The 19,807-nt window shown below is 41.5% G+C and overlaps 1 protein-coding gene and 1 long non-coding RNA gene across 8 annotated transcripts in view; one reads left to right on the top strand and one right to left on the bottom strand.

Annotated features, from left to right (window-relative positions):
• Positions 1–15,798, top strand: part of LOC137546282 (uncharacterized) — a 34,887-nt gene extending 19,089 nt beyond the window's left edge. Inside the window, exons 2-4 of one of the 2 annotated variants that reach the window (XR_011026221.1) lie at positions 7,106–7,154; positions 14,642–14,994; positions 15,513–15,798. This is a non-coding gene — a long non-coding RNA (uncharacterized lncRNA). Of the gene's footprint in view, positions 1–7,105; positions 7,155–14,641; positions 15,068–15,512 lie in introns of those variants that run through there. The other variant, XR_011026220.1, reaches the window with a different exon arrangement.
• Positions 1–19,807, bottom strand: part of AUTS2 (activator of transcription and developmental regulator AUTS2) — a 1,744,602-nt gene that overhangs the window by 1,673,677 nt on the left and 51,118 nt on the right. The gene's annotated exons all lie outside the window — the stretch shown is intronic.

Raw genomic sequence — 19,807 nt, 5'->3', positions numbered from 1 at the left:
TCTGACTTTTCTGACCCCCTGTCATGTTTCATGAGGGGCTAGAATTCCAGGATAGTATAAATACCCCCCAAATTACCCCATTTTGGAAAGAAGACATCCCAAAGTATTCACTGAGAGGCATAGTGAGTTCATAGAAGATATTATTTTTTTGTCACAAGTAAGCGGAAAATGACACTTTGTGAGAAAAAAAAAAAAGTTTCCATTTCTTCTAACTTGCGACAAAAAAAAATGAAATCTGCCACGGACTCACCATGCCCCTCTCTGAATACCTTGAAGGGTCTACTTTCCAAAATGGAGTCATTTGTGGGGTGTGTTTACTGTCCTGTATTTTTTGGGGGGTGCTAAATTGTAAGCACCCCTGAAAAGCCTAAAGGTGCTCATTGGACTTTGGACCCCTTAGCGCAGTTAGGCTGCAAAAAAGTGCCACACATGTGGTATTGCCGTACTCAGGAGAAGTAGTATAATGTGTTTTGGGGTGTATTTTTACACATACCCATGCTGGGTGGGAGAAATATCTCTGTAAATGACAATTTGTTAATTTTTTTTACACACAATTGTCCATTTACAGAGATCTTTCTCCCACTCAGCATGGGTATGTGTAAAAATACACCACAAAACACATTATACTACTTCTCCTGAGTACGGCGATACCACATGTGTGGCACTTTTTTGCACCCTAACTGCGCAAAAGGGCCCAAAGTCCAATGAGTACCTTTAGGATTTCACAGGTCATTTTGAGAAATTTCGTTTCAAGACTACTCCTCACGGTTTAGGGCCCCTAAAATGCCAGGGCAGTATAGGAACCCCACAAATGACCCCATTTTAGAAAGAAGACACCCCAAGGTATTCCGTTAAGAGTATGGTGAGTTCATAGAAGATTTTATTTTTTGTCAAAAGTTAGCGGAAAATGACACTTTGTGAAAAAACACAATTAAAATCAATTTCCGCTAACTTTTGACAAAAAATTAAATCTTCTATGAACTCACCATACTCCTAACGGAATACCTTGGGGTGTCTTCTTTCTAAAATGGGGTAATTTGTGGGGTTCCTATACTGCCCTGGCATTTTAGGGGCCCTAAACCGTGAGGAGTAGTCTTGAAACGAAATTTCTCAAAATGACCTGTGAAATCCTAAAGGTACTTATTGGACTTTGGGCCCTTTAGCGCAGTTAGGGGGCAAAAAAGTGCCACACATGTGGTATCGCCATTCTCGGGAGAAGTAGTACAATGTGTTTTGGGGTGTATTTTTACACATACCCATGCTGGGTGGGAGAAATACCTCTGTAAATGAACAATTGTGTGTAAAAAATCAAAAGATTGTCATTTACAGAGGTATTTCTCCCACCCAGCATGGGTATGTGTAAAAATACACCCCAAAACACATTGTACTACTTCTCCCGAGTATGGCGATACCACATGTGTGGCACTTTTTTGCACCCTAACTGCACTAAGGGGCCCAAAGTCCAATGAGTACCTTTAGGATTTCACAGGTCATTTTTGTTTCAAGACTACTCCTCACGGTTTAGGGCCCCTAAAATGCCAGGGCAGTATAGGAACCCCACTAATGACCCCATTTTAGAAAGAAGACACCCCAAGGTATTCCGTTAGGAGTATGGTGAGTTCATAGAAGTTTTTATTTTTTTGTCACAAGTTAGCGGAAATTGATTTTAATAGTTTTTTTTTCACAAAGTGTCATTTTCCGCAGACTTGTGACAAAAAATAAAATCTTCTATGAACTCACCATACTCCGTACGGAATACCTTTGGGTGTCTTCTTTCTAGAATGGGGTCATTTGTGGGGTTCCTATACTGCCCTGGCATTTTAGGGGCCCTAAACCGTGAGGAGTAGTCTTGAAACCAAATGTCGCAAAATGACCTGTGAAATCCTAAAGGTACTCATTGGACTTTGGGCCCCTTAGCGTACTTAGGGTGTAAAAAAAGTGCCACACATGTGGTACCGCCGTACTCAGGAGAAGTAGTATAATGCGTTTTGGGGTGTATTTTTACACATACCCATGCTAAGTGGGAGAAATATCTCTGTAAATGACAATTGTTTGATTTTTTTACACACAATTGTCCATTTACATAGAAATTTCTCCCACCCAGCATGGGTATGTGTAAAAATACACCCCAAAACACCTTATACTACTTTTCCTGAGTGCGGCGGTACCACATGTGTGACACTTTTTTGCAGCCTAGGTGCGCTAAGGGGCCCAACGTCCTATTCACAGGTCATTTTGAAGCATTTGTTTTCTAGACTACTCCTCGCGGTTTAGGGCCCCTAAAATGCCAGGGCAGTATAGGAACCCCACAAGTGACCCCATTTTAGAAAGAAGACACCCCAAGGTATTCCGTTAGGTGTATGGCGAGTTCATAGAAGATTTTATTTTTTGTCACAAGTTAGTGAAAAATGACACTTTGTGAAAAAAAAACAATAAAAATTAATTTCCGCTAACTTTTGACAAAAAATAAAATCTTCTATGAACTCGTCATACACCTAACAGAATACCTTGGGGTGTCTTTTTTTCTAAAATGGGGTCACTTGTGGGGTTCCTATACCGCCCTGGCATTTTACAGGCCCAAAACCGTGAGTAGTCTGGAAACCAAATGTCTCAAAATGACTGTTCAGGGGTATAAGCATCTGCAAATTTTGATGACAGGTGGTCTATGAGGGGGCGAATTTTGTGGAACCGGTCATAAGCAGGGTGGCCTTTTAGATGACAGGTTGTATTGGGCCTGATCTGATGGATAGGAGTGCTAGGGGGGTGACAGGAGGTGATTGATGGGTGTCTCAGGGGGTGGTTAGAGGGGAAAATAGATGCAATCAATGCACTGGGGAGGTGATCTGAAGGGGGTCTGAGGGGGATCTGAGGGTTTGGCCGAGTGATCAGGAGCCCACACGGGGCAAATTGGGGCCTGATCTGATGGGTAGGTGTGCTAGGGGGTGACAGGAGGTGATTGATGGGTGTCTCAAGGTGTGATTAGAGGGGGGAATAGATGCAAGCAATGCACTGGCGAGGTGATCAGGGCTGGGGTCTGAGGGCATTCTGAGGGTGTGGGCGGGTGATTGAGTGCCCTAGGGGCAGATAGGGGTCTAATCTGATAGGTAGCAGTGACAGGGGGTGATTGATGGGTAATTAGTGGGTGTTTAGGGTAGAGAATAGATGGAAACACTGCGCTTGGGTGGTGATCTGATGTCGGATCTGCGGGCGATCTATTGGTGTGGGTGGGTGATCAGTTTGCCCGCAAGGGGCAGGTTAGGGGCTGATTGATGGGTGGCAGTGACAGCGGGTGATTGATGGGTGGCAGTGACAGGGGGTGACTGATGGGTGGCAGTGACAGGGGGTGATTGATGGGTGATTGATAGGTGATTGACAGGTAATCAGTGGGTTATTACAGGGGAGAACAGATGTAAATATTGCACTGGCGAATTGATAAGGGGGAGTCTGAGGGCAATCTGAGCGTGTAGGCGGGTGATTGGGTGCCCGCAAGGGGCAGATTAGGGTCTGATCTGATAGGTAACAGTGACAGGTGGTGATAGGGGGTGATTGATGGGTGATTGATGGGTGATTGATGGGTAATTAGTGGGTGTTTAGAGGAGAGAATAGATGTAAACGCTGCGCTTGGGTGGTGATCTGATGTCGGATCTGCGGGCGATCTATTGGTGTGGGTGGGTGATCAGATTGCCCGCAACGGGCAGGTTAGGGGCTGATTGTTGGGTGGCAGTGACAGGGGGTGATTGATGGGTGATAGGTGATTGGCAGGTGATTGACAGGTGATCAGTGGGTTATTACAGGGAAGGACAGATGTAATTAATGCACTGGCGAATTGATAAGGGGGGGGGGGGGGGGTCTGAGGGCAATCTGAGCGTGTGGGCGGGTGATTGGGTGCCCGCAAGGGGCAGATTAGGGTCTGATCTGATAGGTAACAGTGACAGGTGGTGATAGGGGGTGATTGATGGGTGATTGATGGGTAATTAGTGGGTGTTTAGAGAAGATAACAGATATAAACGATACATTTGGGAGGTAATCTGACGGCGGGTTTGCGGGCGATCTAATGGTGTGGGTGGGTGATCAGATTGCCCGCAAGGGGCAGGTTAGGGGCTGATTGATGGGTGGCAGTGACAGGGGGTGACAGGGGGTGATTGATGGGTGATAGGTGATTGGCAGGTGATTGACAGGTGATCAGTGGGTTATTACAGGGAAGAACAGATGTAATTAATGCACTGGCGAATTGATAAGGGGGGTCAGAGGGCAATCTGAGCGTGTGGGCGGGTGATTGGGTGCCCGCAAGGGGCAGATTAGGGTCTGATAGGTAAAAGTGACAGGTGGTGATAGGGGGTGATTGATGGGTGATTGATGGGTAATTAGTGGGTGTTTAGAGGAGAGAATAGATGTAAACAATGGATTTGGGAGGTGATCTGATGTCGGATCTGCGGGCGATCTATTGGTGTGGGGGGGTGATCAGATTGCCCGCAAGGGGCAGGTTAGGGGCTGATTGATGGGTGGCAGTGACAGGGGGTGATTGACGGGTGATTGACGGGTGATTGACAGGTGATTGACAGGTGATTGACAGGTGATCAGGGGGATAGATGCATACAGTAAACAGGGGGGGGGTGGTCTGGGGGGGGGTCTGGGGAGAATCTGAGGGGTGGGGGGTGATCAGGAGGGGGCAGGGAGCAGAGGGGGGGATAAAAAAAAATAGCGTTGACAGATAGTGACAGGGAGTGATTGATGGGTGATTAGGGGGGTGATTGGGTGCAAACAGGGGTCTGGGGGGTGGGCAGGGGGGGGTCTGATGGGTGCTGTGGGCGATCTGGGGCAGGGGGGGGAGAAATCAGTGTGCTTGGGTGCAGACTAGGGTGGCTGCAGCCTGCCCTGGTGGTCCCTCGGACACTGGGACCACCAGGGCAGGAGGCAGCCTGTATAATACACTTTGTAAACATTACAAAGTGTATTATACACTTTGTATGCGGCGATCGCGGGGTTAACATCCCGCCGGCGCTTCCGTATGGCCGGCGGGATGTTGCGGCGGGCGAGCGGTGACAGTAGCCGGTGGAGGATCGCGTCACGGATGACGCGATCGCTCCGCCCATGCCCTTAGAAGGACCGCCGCCTGTGGGTGAGCCGGTCCTTCAGGGCTCCACTTCCCGGCCGCCTCTGTGCGTTAGGCGGTCGGGAAGTGGTTAATAAATGCGTCATTAAACAAAAAAAAACAATAAAACAGTTAAAACTTAAAAAGTAGATTGAAACATAAAATAAAACTGTGGAATATCTTAAAAAGTCATTTTTAGGAGAAGGAAGATAGATACAATTGTTTATTTCATTAGTTTATTTTTGCCTTGGGTGTCCTTTAGGGCTCTTTCACAGTGCAACGTTAAAGGTCACACGTTAGAACAACATGTAACGCACAATAACTTACGGCAATGAAAAATCAATGGGCTGTTTACAGTGCAGACGTTGCGTTGGTGTCTAACGTTGCACGTTAAATGAAAGTGCTGCATGCTATGCGTTATACAAGTTTTTAGCTGCGTTAAACTGTTTGCACATGCTCAGTAATGTTTTTTTTTGTAACGCATGCGCCGTTTTCGTTCTATCACTGTGCGACGAAAACAGCGCACCAAACGCAGGGCTAAATAACATCAAAGTTATAGTCTTTCAATGCGTTGCATTAGGAGCACGTTCTGCGACCTTTACGTTGCATCAAACGCAATGTCTTACTTTATAAGAGCCCTTAACCACTTGAGGACACACCCTTTACCCCCCCTTAAGGACCAGCGCTGTGCTGAGTGATCTGTGCTGGGTGGGCTCTGCAGCCCCCAGCACAGATCATGTAGCAGGCAGAGAGATCAGATCACCCCCCTTTTTTCCCCACTAGGGGGATGATGTGCTGGGGGGGTCCGATCTCTCATGCCTGCATGTGGCTGGCGGGGGGGGGCAGCTCAAAGCCCCCCTCCGCGGCGAAATTCCCCCCTCCCTCTCCTACCTGCTCCCCCCCCCGGAGATCAGGGCTGCACAGGACGCTATCCGTCCTGTGCAGCCAGTGACGGGACGTCCCCTGTCACATGGCGGCGATCCCCGGCCGCTGATTGGCCGGGGATCGCCGATCTGCGCCGTACAAATGTAAACAAAGCGGATTATTTCCGCTTGTGTTTACATTTAGCCTGCGAGCCGCCATCGGCGGCCCGCAGGCTATTCACGGAGCCCCCCGCCGTGAATTGACAGGAAGCAGCCGCTCGCCCGAGCGGCTGCTTCCTGATTAATCAGCCTGCAGCTGGCGACGCAATACTGCGTCGCTGGTCCTGCAGCTGCCACTTTGCCGACGCGCGGTATGAGTGCGCGGTCGGCAAGTGGTTAAAGTCTACAAATTTTCCTTATGCAGTATGATAAGCTCTATTATCTGGCTGCATGGTTAATATTATTCTCCTTTATGAAGTTCCAACATATAAGTGTGAATACACTTGCCATAGACTGCATCTATATTCTAGTTTTATTTTAAAGCAATTAATAATTTATTTACGTCAGTATTGTTTTTTAGATGATTTTCTTAGCTTGAAGGTAAGAATTATGCACGACCTGTTCACTTCTAGTTTTCTCATTTGAATTACTTGTGTGCCGCTTTTTCATTCCCATATTCTGCGATAATACAATTATTTGTAAAGCAAATTGCTATTAACCTTAGCACACTTTTAATCAATTAAAACATAATTACTGAACCTATGGTCTGGCTAGTAAACCATATTAAAATAGGACTTGTAAATCAATGAACTAAGAAGAAAACATAGGCAAATGGATGACACTCACATTTCTGTGTCAGTGGTTAGTTACATGATCCATTACAGTCTATGCTTCACTACAGCTTCTGTGTAGCTGCAAAAGTGACAGCTGATAACAGTGTAAATATAGGGGCCAGGACTGTATTTGCATAGCAATACTTCATGTATATTACATCAAAACTTCAAGTTTCTATAAAATCCCACATGTACATGACTTACCCTCCTATGTTTAGGTTCCCATTCAAAACATGAAAGTTTGCAGTTACCTTGAACAGTGTTGATTATTTTGATGACATCATTATTCTAGCCTTACTTCAATGATTTTTTTCCAGACGATGACATCAGCCAGCCCCCCTACAACAGCACATGGACATGAAAATGGTATGGTTGGTTAGCGCCAAGTTTGTTCCCATTTATGCCCTCCCCTCCCAAGCAGCCAGATACAGTTCACAGATCAATTCAGTGAATATGCTCATAGATTAAAGCAGATAAGAGCATAATAGATTAAAGCAGATCAAGGAATAATGTGCTGAATTAATAGGAGGCAAGGACCAAGGTGCAGCAGAGCTGTAAAGTAGAGTAGAGGTGAGAACAAGAAAGCACTGGCTAACAAGAGATGTGAGTATATTATGGGAGTGCACTTAGCTTTGCCAACAAAACAGAGGTTTGCTTTATTGTAGTAAAGACAGGAACAACATATACAAATATTGAGCTATGGTTACTGTAATGTCATGGTAAGTTTTTCTGCGTGGAGCTTGGTTGTAAAACCAGCAAGTGGTATTACAAAAATGAAAAAATGCAATACAATGTTTAATATTTTCCTGATGGTAAAAAAATGTTTTTTTTTTTGTTTTTTTTTGCTAAACCCAAGAAGTAAAAGCACATTTTCACTGATGACAAATAGAATGATAAAAACAATTTTTATAACTGCAGCAATGGCTGATTTGCAATAGGTTTAAGATGCAAGGTGAGCCAAAAATAGGTGCAAAAATAAGAAGTTGTGTGAGGCACATCTTATGTCTGTGAAACTATGGAAGAGAACTGCAAGTGGAAGATTTCTAATGGATGCTGTAGAATACTTTGCAGTGTGGTTTGTTTGTATATTATACATGGCATACAAAAAAGAGACTCCCAAAGTGCAGGATGATTAATCGTCCAGTCAACTGGCTTGTTAGATGCTTTTGATGTTAAACAAATGTAAGGATTACATGACTGACTGTAGAATGAATCATATCAGCAGGTACAACAGCCCACATATTTCAAATATCCTGTAGTTGTTTTCCTGAAGTTGTGACCTCAGTGTGTGAGAACTAGTAAGGACTCTGAGATTATAGTCACTTGGGAATACTTCACTTGCCATTTTAAATGTCTCAGCAACAGGTTTTCCCAGAGCACTAGATTACTGACAAGGCAGTTTTAAGCAGTGGTCTAGTCTAGCAAACTACAGTTCAGCTTGATAAAGAACAAGCCTCTGGCTAGTGTTCCCTGTATGCATTCTGCAACTTCATTTTCACTTCTGAAAAGAAAAAATATGTACATCTGTGGATCGCACAGACAGAGGCATAGCTAACAATGCATGAAGTGACATTTCAAAGTAAAAACAGCAGTTACTTTAGGATGCAACCATCCTCAATGAAAGGTGCCGAGTGTTGTTTGTTTTGCTAGATGCTGTAACTCCTTTTTCTATTGCCTGAGGAAGCAGGCGCTGACCCGTGAAACGCGTTGCTTTGTTTTATCTGGAGTTCGTTAATAAATAGACTGAATGTACAGTCATGTTGTGTCTGCTTGGAGGAGGTAAGTCCACCACTGCCTCCTCTAATTACCAATTTTTTGGCTTTTAAGCTCCATTAAAACCCCTTTTATCCTTTTGGTGCCTCTGTTCTATATAATATTGTATCCACCCTGGGCGGAGGGTTGCGACCCTTTTCTACTATCTACAGAGAGCGACTTCTTATTCCTGAGTGGGGTCAGGATAATCTCCCCACCTGCCTTAACAGTGGTTGCCTATTGGTGACCCATGCTTTAGTATAACAACTATTACTCTTTGTCATTATCCCCTTTGTCAATACATACTACACTATTGGGGCTCTTGGTGTTCCTCTGTTTATCCTCAATGAAAGGCTAAACATTTCAAGTAAAATAAAATTTTACATTATGCTTTATGTGGCTTGAAACTGGATCAATCCAATGCAAAGCTGACAATTCTGATTGGGTTCATTCTAAGCTATAAAAATGTGCATAAAATAAACGCTTCTTTTTGCATCTCACTATCTATAATATTAACCAGTCAATACAACAGACTATGCAATACTGTCCCTCAAAAGTAGCAACAGGCAATGCTATAGCCATGTGTTTCTCAATATCATTCCAGTAGGCTTTCCGTATAGGAGTACTACATTTTACATTTATGTGACATAAAAAATGTTATATAAGGGTAAGCAGAGGCACCCTACATATGCCTTCCACTCCTCATTTGCTGTGTACACGTCACCTAAAAGGCAGAGATATGCAGTTACATTTACAAATTTCTACTGCCAATAAGTGTTTATGTCAATCATGTGGACATTGTTTTTAAACATTGGCCTCGATTCATAAAAGGCTGTGCGATAAAAAAATTTGGACGTTAAAAAAAACGCATTCGGTATTTTAGACTTTTTGTGCCAATTCATAAAAATGTTCACAGGTGCAATAGAAGTTCAGTGACTTACATGCAGTGAGGGCATTACAATAGTAAGAGGCATCCTGATATCTCTTTAGAATGTACATGTTTGTTATACTATCTCTGTTCGCTCTCAATCTGTCCATTAGTCTTTCTTTTTTTTAATTGCCACAGCTTACAAGAACTTCCAGGAGACATTACCCATGCCATGCTTAGGTGATTTCCACACTAGTTCTTATACATCTTCAAACACAAACCTAAAAGGTTAAACAATCGAAGGGCTCCAGGGGATACCTCTTTTGTTCCACTCGCTCTGCTCACTGCCTGGGGGTAGAAAAGCTTGTTCCACCCAAAAAGCCTTCACAACCTATCAAAATCCAATCAATGGGACTTGCAGGAGACAGGGGCTGTTTCTATTGGCTCTGCTCCTGTCAGTCATAGCTCTATCTGCTTCTACTTGTCATAGCTGGATGCACACGGTATCGCACACTCTCCGTACTGATTACACCACACCAGAGGTGCCTCTAAAATGTCTTGGCTCTACCGCTTGTTGTCTTTATGAATTGACATTTACTAACATTTACTGACGTGTTGAGGTATTTAGTGCACAAGTCGGTAATTTACCTCACTGCTTTATGAATTGACATTTTGCTAAGCGCTCGGTAAAGTTAGCGGTTTTCGACATTACCGTATATGGTTATGCTTTATGAATTGAGGTCAATGACATAAAAATATTGTGCTAAAAGACAAGGGAGTGGTCAAGGTATCATACTATTAAAGTAGAAGAACCAGAAAGCAGTCACCTATGTTATATTACAAGAATACAAGTTCCATATCATCCCTTCTCTTTTTTAAATAAATATTTACTGAGATTTTAATTTTTACACATTTCCTGACTTTGAGAATTCCAATGTACCCCCTGTGCAGAAAATCATTTTTGTGAGTTAGTTCTTACAGTCCCTGTCACAGCAACACACTTCTTTAAAGCCTCTAACAATCTGTGCCTGCACTGCGATATACTGTACATACACTTTAAAGAGACACTGAAGTGAAAAAAAAATTATGATATTATGATTTGTATGTGTAACACAGCTAAGAAATAACACATTAAGATCAAATACATCAGTGTAATTGTTTCCAGTACAGGAAGAGTCAAGAAACTCCAGTTGTTATCTCTATGCAAAAAAGCCATTAATCTCTACGACTTTCAAAGTCGTGGAGAGGGCTGTCTTCTGACTTTTATTATCTCAACTGTAAGTAAACAGTTTTCTTTTTATCTGCCAGAGGAGAGGTCATTAGTTCACAGACTGCTCTGAAAGAATCATTTTGAATGCTGAGTGTTGTGTAATCTGAACATATTAGAGAATGATGCAATGTTAGAAAACACTGTATACCTGAAAATAAAAATATGAGAATATTTTCTTTGCTGCTAATCTTCTAGTAATTATTCATAGTACACAACCAATTCATTATATCATATATTTTTTTTCGCTTCAGTGTCTCTTTAACATTACACACACACAAAAAAAAAGAAAGAAATGAAGAAAACCTTCATTATAGATCACCTATAATCTCCTATAACCTACAGACTACAGATGCTCAATGAGATGCAAATATGTCCAAGTTCATGCAGATCTATGCAAATTTTTATGCACCTATATGCAGCTTGAAAATGGACCAATCAATTCAAACCTGGGTGGGACTTGATTTGTCCATTTTCAAGCTGCAAATATTTGCATAAAGATTTACATAATCCTGCATGAACATAGAAATATTTGCATCTCATTGTTCATCCCTACTACAGGCATAAACCCCACTTCCAGAAATGTTATTAAGGGCAGGGACTAATCACTAGTTAGTTAGTGTGGGTGGTCAGAGTTCTGTAAAGCAAAAGGGGCGAAGGATTTTCATAGTAACACCAAATACATTTTGAAATTAACATGACAAAAGTGGGTGCCATTTTTTCAGCAAAAAGGACAGGCAAAACTTGCTGATGGACACTACTTTTTACTAAACTCACTGTATGGGTAAAATCCCTATGCTTCAAATTAAGTAAATTAACATCTAGGTTTATCTATACAATTTACCACATTCTAAAACCCAAACCATAATGTGATAAATTGACTGTGACAAGCAGAAGTACCCCCTGGGGTGCAGATACTATACTTTTTGAGAACGCTTGCTAAAGACCAAGAAACAGCAGTTACATGGCGCAAAAAAAAAAAATCATTAATAAATGATACTAAGAACTGTGAGAGAACTATATTATAGGTGACAAGCTAGCGGCATAGAAGTATTTAAATGCCTCCTAACTGCAGGGTGCTTCAAAGGCAAATGAAAAATAATTATGGTTACAAAATAATACAGGATAGAAAGAAAGCAGCACAAAAGATCCAAGTGCAGGCCGAGTTTTCAAGCTCAGAGTGGTGAAAGATTAAAGTTGGAAGAAGATGTTCAGGCTGTTAAAATATCCATGGAAAGAACACATTACTTAAAAACCACTTTGAAGATTCATAGCTGAGCTAATTGATCTTTTTCATTGCTCTACTAGCTCAAAAATCATTATTTGCAGGGCATCCAAAATCAAGGCGAATAATTCTTGTGTGAAATTTCTCCAAAAAGGATCATGCCTATTATTTATGTGCCAATCACAGCTAAAAGGTAATATTACGGATATAAAAAACCAAGGCATATTCATTTAAAGTGGACTTAACAGTTAAAAAAATGGTTACCTACTACAACAGTGGCTGGTAAGTACTCCTTATATGTAAATTGTGTGTTGTGCATGCATGTGTGTGCTATGCTTATGTGGTGTGTGTGTGTGTGTGTGTGTGTGTGTGTGTGTGTGTGTGTGTGTGTGTGTGTGTGTGTGTGTGTGTGTGTGTGTGTGTGTGTACGTGTGTGTGTACGTGCATGCGTGCGTACTTATCAATCTTGGTCTTAAAGGACAATTAAAGTGAGAAGAATATGGAGTCTGCCATATGCATTTCCTTTCAAACAATACCAATTGCCTGGTGGCACTGCTGGTCTATTTGTCTGCAGTAGTATCTGAATAGCACCAGAAACAAGCATGCAGCTAATATTGTACTGGACCATGGCATGGGTTGCTAAAAGGTTAGTGAATTAGTACTTGTCTAATAGATGTCCCTTGCATGTAGTCAGCTGTTTTATTATTTTTTACGTTAAATCCTGGATGGCTTGCATTTATTAAAAGTTCTTACAGCAGGCAAATGCATATGGATGGAATCTCTAAAACTAATTATTGTGGCAACCCTTGCTTTGCATTGATATAACTCTGGTGGAGGTAAACTCTGGTGGAGCCAAATTTTTTGTATCATTTTGTTGGTCTCTGGTCTGTTCCTTAGTAACGGTAAATAAGGTCCACTGTCTAGGACAGGCATGGGCAAACATGGCCCTCCAGCTGTTAAAGAACTACAAATCCCACAATGCATTTGGCTTTATGAGTCATGACTGTGGCTGTCAGACTTCTGCAATGCATTGTGGGACTTGTAGATCCTCAACAGCTGGAGGGCCAAGTTTGCCCATGCCTGGTTTAGGATGTAGTGAATTGCATTTGCCAGGCAGAGGATGAACTTTTGAACCACCTAATAATCCCTTGTCTTTACACAAAGGAAAGTGTGATCGGAGTTTGAAAAGTCAAGGAGATCTGATCATATTTCCTACAGATCAGCCTTTAGGGCCTGAGCCCACTAACGCAAGCCTTTAGGGCCTGAGCCCACTAACACAGTTGAGCGCAGTTGTGTCCGCTTTACAGCATCTGTAACATTGATGTTTTTCTGAAAAGCAGACACAACTGCATGCAACTGCGTTAATGGGCTCAGGCCCTTACTTAGGAATAATGAAATATAAGAAAACAAACAAATTTGTTGCAAGCTTTAGTAGTTTCCTAACTGTGAATTTCCCTTTAGAGCAACCATAAGCAGACTGTGGCAAGTGTTAATTTAGCCACATACCAGCTATACACCTGAATACCTAAAGTGGATCTTTTATTAAGAAAGGAATGTTTTTTTATATAAGAGATTCACATATTCATGATGCAGATAGTCACACATAAAATGTAATACATATAGGACTTGCTGTCACCTGGTTACACTACACTACACTTCCACTGTACCATTTATATATGCTTCTACAATGTAAACCCAGCCCCAGTTAGATAATCTTGAGCAGGCTAATGGATAATGCAGCAAAGCATTGAATGTTCAAATGTTCTGCAACAGTGGCCGGGTCAAAGGGGTCACAATGGCATCAAAGCATTAAAAGAGGAGAGGACTGTTACCCTCCATATATCTCTTATGTTAGTCATTCCTTAGTGCAGTTAAACTTTAATACATTCACATAAATACACCTGAAAAACGTGATCAACATAAACATCTTAGATTTTTAAGTTATCTATGATTCATCACATATTGTTATTGTTAATGTTATCATTGTAATCATCATTTAAATGCTGTTTACAATGCACAAAACACTCAGTGTTGTAAACTGGTCAGCTGTCTGCACCGCGCTCTTAGAGCTTTTTAAAAGGCATGGAGAAGCATAGAAAAATGTAAATAAAGAATGTAAGGTTACCTGGAAGCTGACAAGATTTCATCAATTAAAGCGCACCTGAAGTGACATGTGGCATGATGTGATAAACATGGATAAATATAGTACTAGCCCTACTAAGCACATGTCTGGGATCTCTTTTGTATTTATTTATTGTTATCCATCCAAATGAAGCAGCCTCATACACATCACTGCCCGTTAATAATCATTGGAATATTTTTAGGACAGACTAGGTAATCTTCCAGTGATTTCTAATGCTTTCTGCTAAATATGTGGAAAAAAAATGCTGGTGCTACAATTATAGTTCCATGCAGTGCGCATTGATTGAATGCAGATGTTGGACGGAAAAAAATAACATTATTAATGGTTTGAGGCAGGGCTTGTGTGTGTTTTTCTACATGTGTTTCCTGCACATCATGTGCACGTTTTTTTCACAGCAGCTACTGTAATTTTTCTCTTCAGAAAATGTGCACACAAAACAGACGCGTGACCCCTATCTCATTGTTCCAATCTGGCGAGATCCAATCACTGCAGCATGCGTGGTTGGATCATGCTTAGAGAAAGCGAAAGACAGCCAGTCCTAGTAAAAACCTTCATTTTTTAGTCATACATGGAAATTGCTTTTTTTTTTTTTTTCTAGACAGGCACAACCTTGTCCATATATGCCAGTTCAACAACTTCTGTACCACCAGCTACCTTCATTGGGTTCAGCACTCAGTGAGGGAATGAGAGTGCAGGTGTGTGCAGAACATGAAATGCAATCAAATTGCAGAACAGAAGACTCATTTCCTTCCCTTTCATGAAAATGTTATTTCAATCTACAAATTCAAGATGAATAAATCCCGCTGCACCTGCCAAGGAAAACAAAGTGAACGAGGAAAAAAATGGTGTGAATCCAGGAAATGCACATCCAAAAGGAATTTATCAATGTCTAATGATTTGCATACTTGGCACGCTGTTCCCGTTGATGAATACATAACACCACTACAACAGGTACATCACTCCACAGTTTGTCTTACCTCTAGGGGGTGTTGATTTTGTTATGCTTTAATTGAATTTGCCTGACATGCGTTCACTTGTTGAAGATCATCTCCATTAGGAAGATGTAATAAATGTACGTACAACAGACATTTGTTATTATCTACCTTCTTCATGATTCTTATCTGCGCAGCTGATTTGCATAATTCTGCTGACATTTCTGGCAAAATGAGGTTTGTTTAAAACTCAGGGACCTACATATAAGAAGATGAACTGGCTGTTAGCCAGAAAAAAAGAGATCAGCTAAAAAGACCTTAAAAATGAGAATTAAAAGACCACTATGACGTGGCTATACACACATATAAGATGTATATTTGTCCTAGAGTAAAACACACTGTAAATAACAGTTTACCTGTTTAGTAATCACTTATAGAAGGTATTAGTAACATGAAATATATTAACCTCTTTCTTAAGGGTATTTAACAAGTCCAACTCCTCATAGGAGGTTCTTGACATTTCTTTTAAATTTTCAGAACTCCCTGGATAGAAGTGGTACAGTCCAATAGGAATGAGCAAGCACGGTTTCACAAGATCAGCTTGTGTCCAAGTAGGAGGGTCACCAAAGAGAGGGTAAAATGTACCTGGACTACGCCCTCTTGCCACGGCACACCACTCCATCCTCTAGACGCTTCCTGCTTCCCAGCTAGAACTTCCAGTCTTTACTTGATCTGTTCAGTCTGATTAATCTGATCTTGCCCTGACCTGCTTGCCCTTTATCTTAATGTGTACTTGCTGTATACAATTGTATACATTTGGATACTGATGTTTGATGTGCATTTTGATCACGGTTTGCTATCAGATTGCTAGTCACTAGATTTAGATGATTGATATTTTTTTCCCCAATGTTTTTGCCTGACACAAACAATTTTGCACTATTTTAGTATTGGGGTCTCAGTCCAGATACTGCCATCTGGGCTCACGGTGTACACCTGTCAAATGAACATCTTTGAAAAAAGATGATCAAAGATGGAAGTCGAAAGTGATGCGTTATTTGCGATGGCGTGTGTAAACATAGCAGTGTTAACTACTGATGAACTATCAGATGATTAGTAAGCAGCCGGAAGTGATTTGTGATGGAAGTGAAACGTATAAACGCATACATGTCATTAACCCTCTGGGCAATACAATTATTTCGCCCAGGAGTGGGCGCAGCACTATTTTTTTAAATTTATTTTTTAAATCATGTAGCGCCCTGGGCTCGCTACATGATAGCCGCAGCGCAGCGGCATCCCCCCACCCACTCCGATCACCTTCGGCGATCAAAGTAAGCAGGAAATCACGTTCAGAACGGGATTTCCTGCTGGGCTTCCCCGGTCGCCATGGCGACGGGGCGGGATGACGTCACCGACGTCATGGACGTCGTGACGTCAGAGGGAGTTCCGATCCACCCCTCAGCGCTGCCTGGCACTGATTGGCATCCAAAAAGGACAACAATTGTCATCCAAAACGATCTGCCAGGCGGATAATCCAAAGAGACTAAGAACCATCACTTATCTATTTCAGTCATTTACTTCCATTCTCTTTAGTGATACATTGGTTGATAATCAAATCAGTTGTTCATTTTGAATGACTTCCATCTAACATGTCTACAGGGCTTTATTGTGAGAAGATATTCGCCCATGCAATGATTATAACTGTTTCTTCGCACATTTTGTAGTATTTATGGCTAAGTGTAGCAGCCTAAGGGCCTATTTACACTACATGCGGATTCCTGATACAAAAAACTGACTCCAATGAATGCCTATGGGAAATCTGCATCAGAAAAATCGCGGTTAGTGGAAACAGGCCCATAGGCATTCATTGGAGTCAGTTTTTCTGCATCCAGAATCAATGTGTAGTGGAAACAGGCGCTAAGGCAACCAATGAGACATCACTATGCTGCTGTGATCCATTTAGATGCTATGGGTTCATTCACTGTTCAAATCACATCACTACTTTACATTTTATTTGTGAACAAGCAACATATAATTATGGCGTCCTGTGCTGTAACAATTCCCTCACTGGGGTTAATATTCACTTTCTATTACTGTGACCAGGTTCTGCAATATTGATTCATGTTGACAGCATCCAGTCAAGAAGGAATCTGATAGAGAGAATCAAGGGATTGACAGGAGAAGTATAGTGTAAAAAGCTATGCATATGCTTTAACTAGTGTGACTGTGGATGATTTATGGTTTTTGCCCAGCATTGCTTCTCTTGTTCTATTCATACATAGCAATTTCATGCTAGTAGAACACACCACAATGATTTGATAAATAGCTGAAATTACACCCTTACAGCAGCCACACAGGGAGCAAAGCTTCTGCAAAGCACTGTCTGCGGTGCAAACAGACTTTCAGGAATAACATATCATTCAAAGAGTTAGGGTTGGTATTAAAGAAATTCCCCAGCCTAATGATAAAAATTTCCACTGTGTATCCATAAGTCCCTTTCTATTGGGAGTTACTTTAATGGACCAGGGAAAATAAGTTTCTAAAACCTTTGATAGAAAGGATTGGCTAATTGTGATTGTTGTGGTCACATGACTGCAGACAACTCTCAATCACTGTATGGGAATTAAGCTAAGCTAGAGTTCAGCCCCAGTTATAGGTACTACTGTGCACACACATATGCAGGTGCAGTAAAAAGTGCAAGAAAATTGCAGTACACTTTGCATAAAAAAATTACAGTTTTTATCACAGCACACTAAACACACATATTTCTGTTATCTAATCACTACAGCTTCTGTGTTCGCAGATAAACTGTAATACCAAGACATGTAGGATAATTTTGTCTGTAGTAATGGAATAGCACCAATTAAACTGAATGAGATACAGCTGGGCTATATTAGACACAGTCAGAGAAGATGATCGGAATACCAGTTAATAAGTTAAGCAATCACATTCAATTACAAGCAGCTGATGCTAAAGCAAACTAAGTTGTGGGATGCATGAAAAGAGAATGAAAAACTTGTAATGCTATTAAACTACTGCCCTCATATAAATCAATTATAAGGCCACACCTGGAAAATGCAATGCAGGGGGCAAAGCATGACTCCTAAGTGTGCAGGTGTTTGGCAAAGGGACTTTTACAAGTACAGTATACAAGACTGTTATATATTTAACCACTTTGTCCTCCTTGACGTATAAAAATGTCAAGGAGGACATAAGCGCTCCCGCGCGCTCTCGCGGCCGATAGCACGCGTGCACGCGCACTCCCGGCTGCAGATTCGGTAGCCCAGGAATTGAGGATTCAGGCTATGGTGCCCGATCACTGATTCCTCTCCCCCGCAGAAAAAGCGACAGTTTCTCTCAGAAGCTTCGCTTTTTCTGACTCGATGTCCCTCTAAGCATACATTGTATGCTTAGAGTGACGTCATGTAAACAAACTCAAGGTTGCCATCTTGTGGCCAAAGAGTAAAACTACATCTAAAAGTAAAAAAAAAAAAATTACACTACACAAATATTTCCCTAAATAAAACACTATTTACTTCCCACCCTCCCAAAAATACTAACATAAAATGTTTAATAAAAAAAAACATATATTTACCTAAGGGTCTAAACTATTTAAATATCTATATAAAGATGACATATTTCTATATTTTTTTTATAAGCTTGTAAATAGTGATGTATGCAAAATGGAAAAAAAGCTCTTTTATTTCCAAATAAAATATTGTCGCCATACATTGTGATAGGGACATAATTTAAACGGTGAAATAACCATGACAAATGGGGAATTACAATACGTGGGTTTTAATTATGGAGGCATGTATTATTTTAAAACTGTAATGGCCGAAACCTGAGAAATAACGCATTTTTTCCATGTTTTTCTTATTCTTACTGTTAAATTAAAATGCATTTACAGTAAGGTAGCTCTTAGCAAAATGTACCCCCCAAAGAAAGCCTAATTGGTGGTGAAAACAAGATATAGATCAGTTCATTGTGATAAGCAGTGATAAAGTTGGGAGGTGAACATTGCTCGGATGCATAAAGTGAAAACGACTGAGAGCTTGAGTGTTTATTTGACTTACACAGCAGAAAGGAGGAGGTGGCACTGCTGTCCTGACTGAGGAGGAACAGAGGACAGCCTGGCTCAGGGTTGGCTAAGGGTGAGCAATTTGTTTGTCACAGACTCGCAGCCAGCCAGCGTGTTATTGTGTTGCGCTGCAGCATGTCATATCTCAAGTTGTTGCATATGCCTCCTTGCTGACTGAGAACATTAGAGGGAGCGGAGAAAATGGTCGGGTGCTATGCGATCATTCCAAATCGGGGTGGTGGAAGGTTGGGGGGGGCATCCTCACAAGTCTGCCTCTGCATAAAGTCTAGAACCAACCCAGCTCTAAGCTAGTTTACTGTGGTGGTGAACTTGTTTTCTGAACGCAACTGTATAGTTTAAATTACAAATGAAGCGAGAGAGACATGGAGACTGCCGTATTTCCTTTTAAACTATACCAGTTGCCTGGCTGTCCTATTGATTCTCTGCCTCTAGTACTTGTTAGCCATAGACCCTAAAAAAAAGCACACAGCAGATCAGGTATTTCTGACATTATTGTCAGATCTGACAAGAGCTGCATGTTTGTTTCAGGTGTGTAATTCAGACACTATTGCAGCCAAACCAATCAGCAGGGCTGCCAGGAAACTGGTTTGGTTTAAAAGGAAATATATATGGCAGCCTCCATATTATTCTCACTTCAGTTGTCCTTTAAATGTTCTGACATAAGAAAGAGACAGAGGATGATGGTCAAATGATGGTTCATTGGCTCTCAGTTAAGTAACTAAGTGTTTCAAAT

The sequence above is a fragment of the Hyperolius riggenbachi genome, chromosome 2 (assembly GCF_040937935.1).
Source record: "Hyperolius riggenbachi isolate aHypRig1 chromosome 2, aHypRig1.pri, whole genome shotgun sequence".
Taxonomy (NCBI): Eukaryota; Metazoa; Chordata; class Amphibia; order Anura; family Hyperoliidae; genus Hyperolius; species Hyperolius riggenbachi.
Note: the sequence above shows the minus strand (reverse complement) of the source record. Positions and strands in the feature narration are given on the sequence as shown.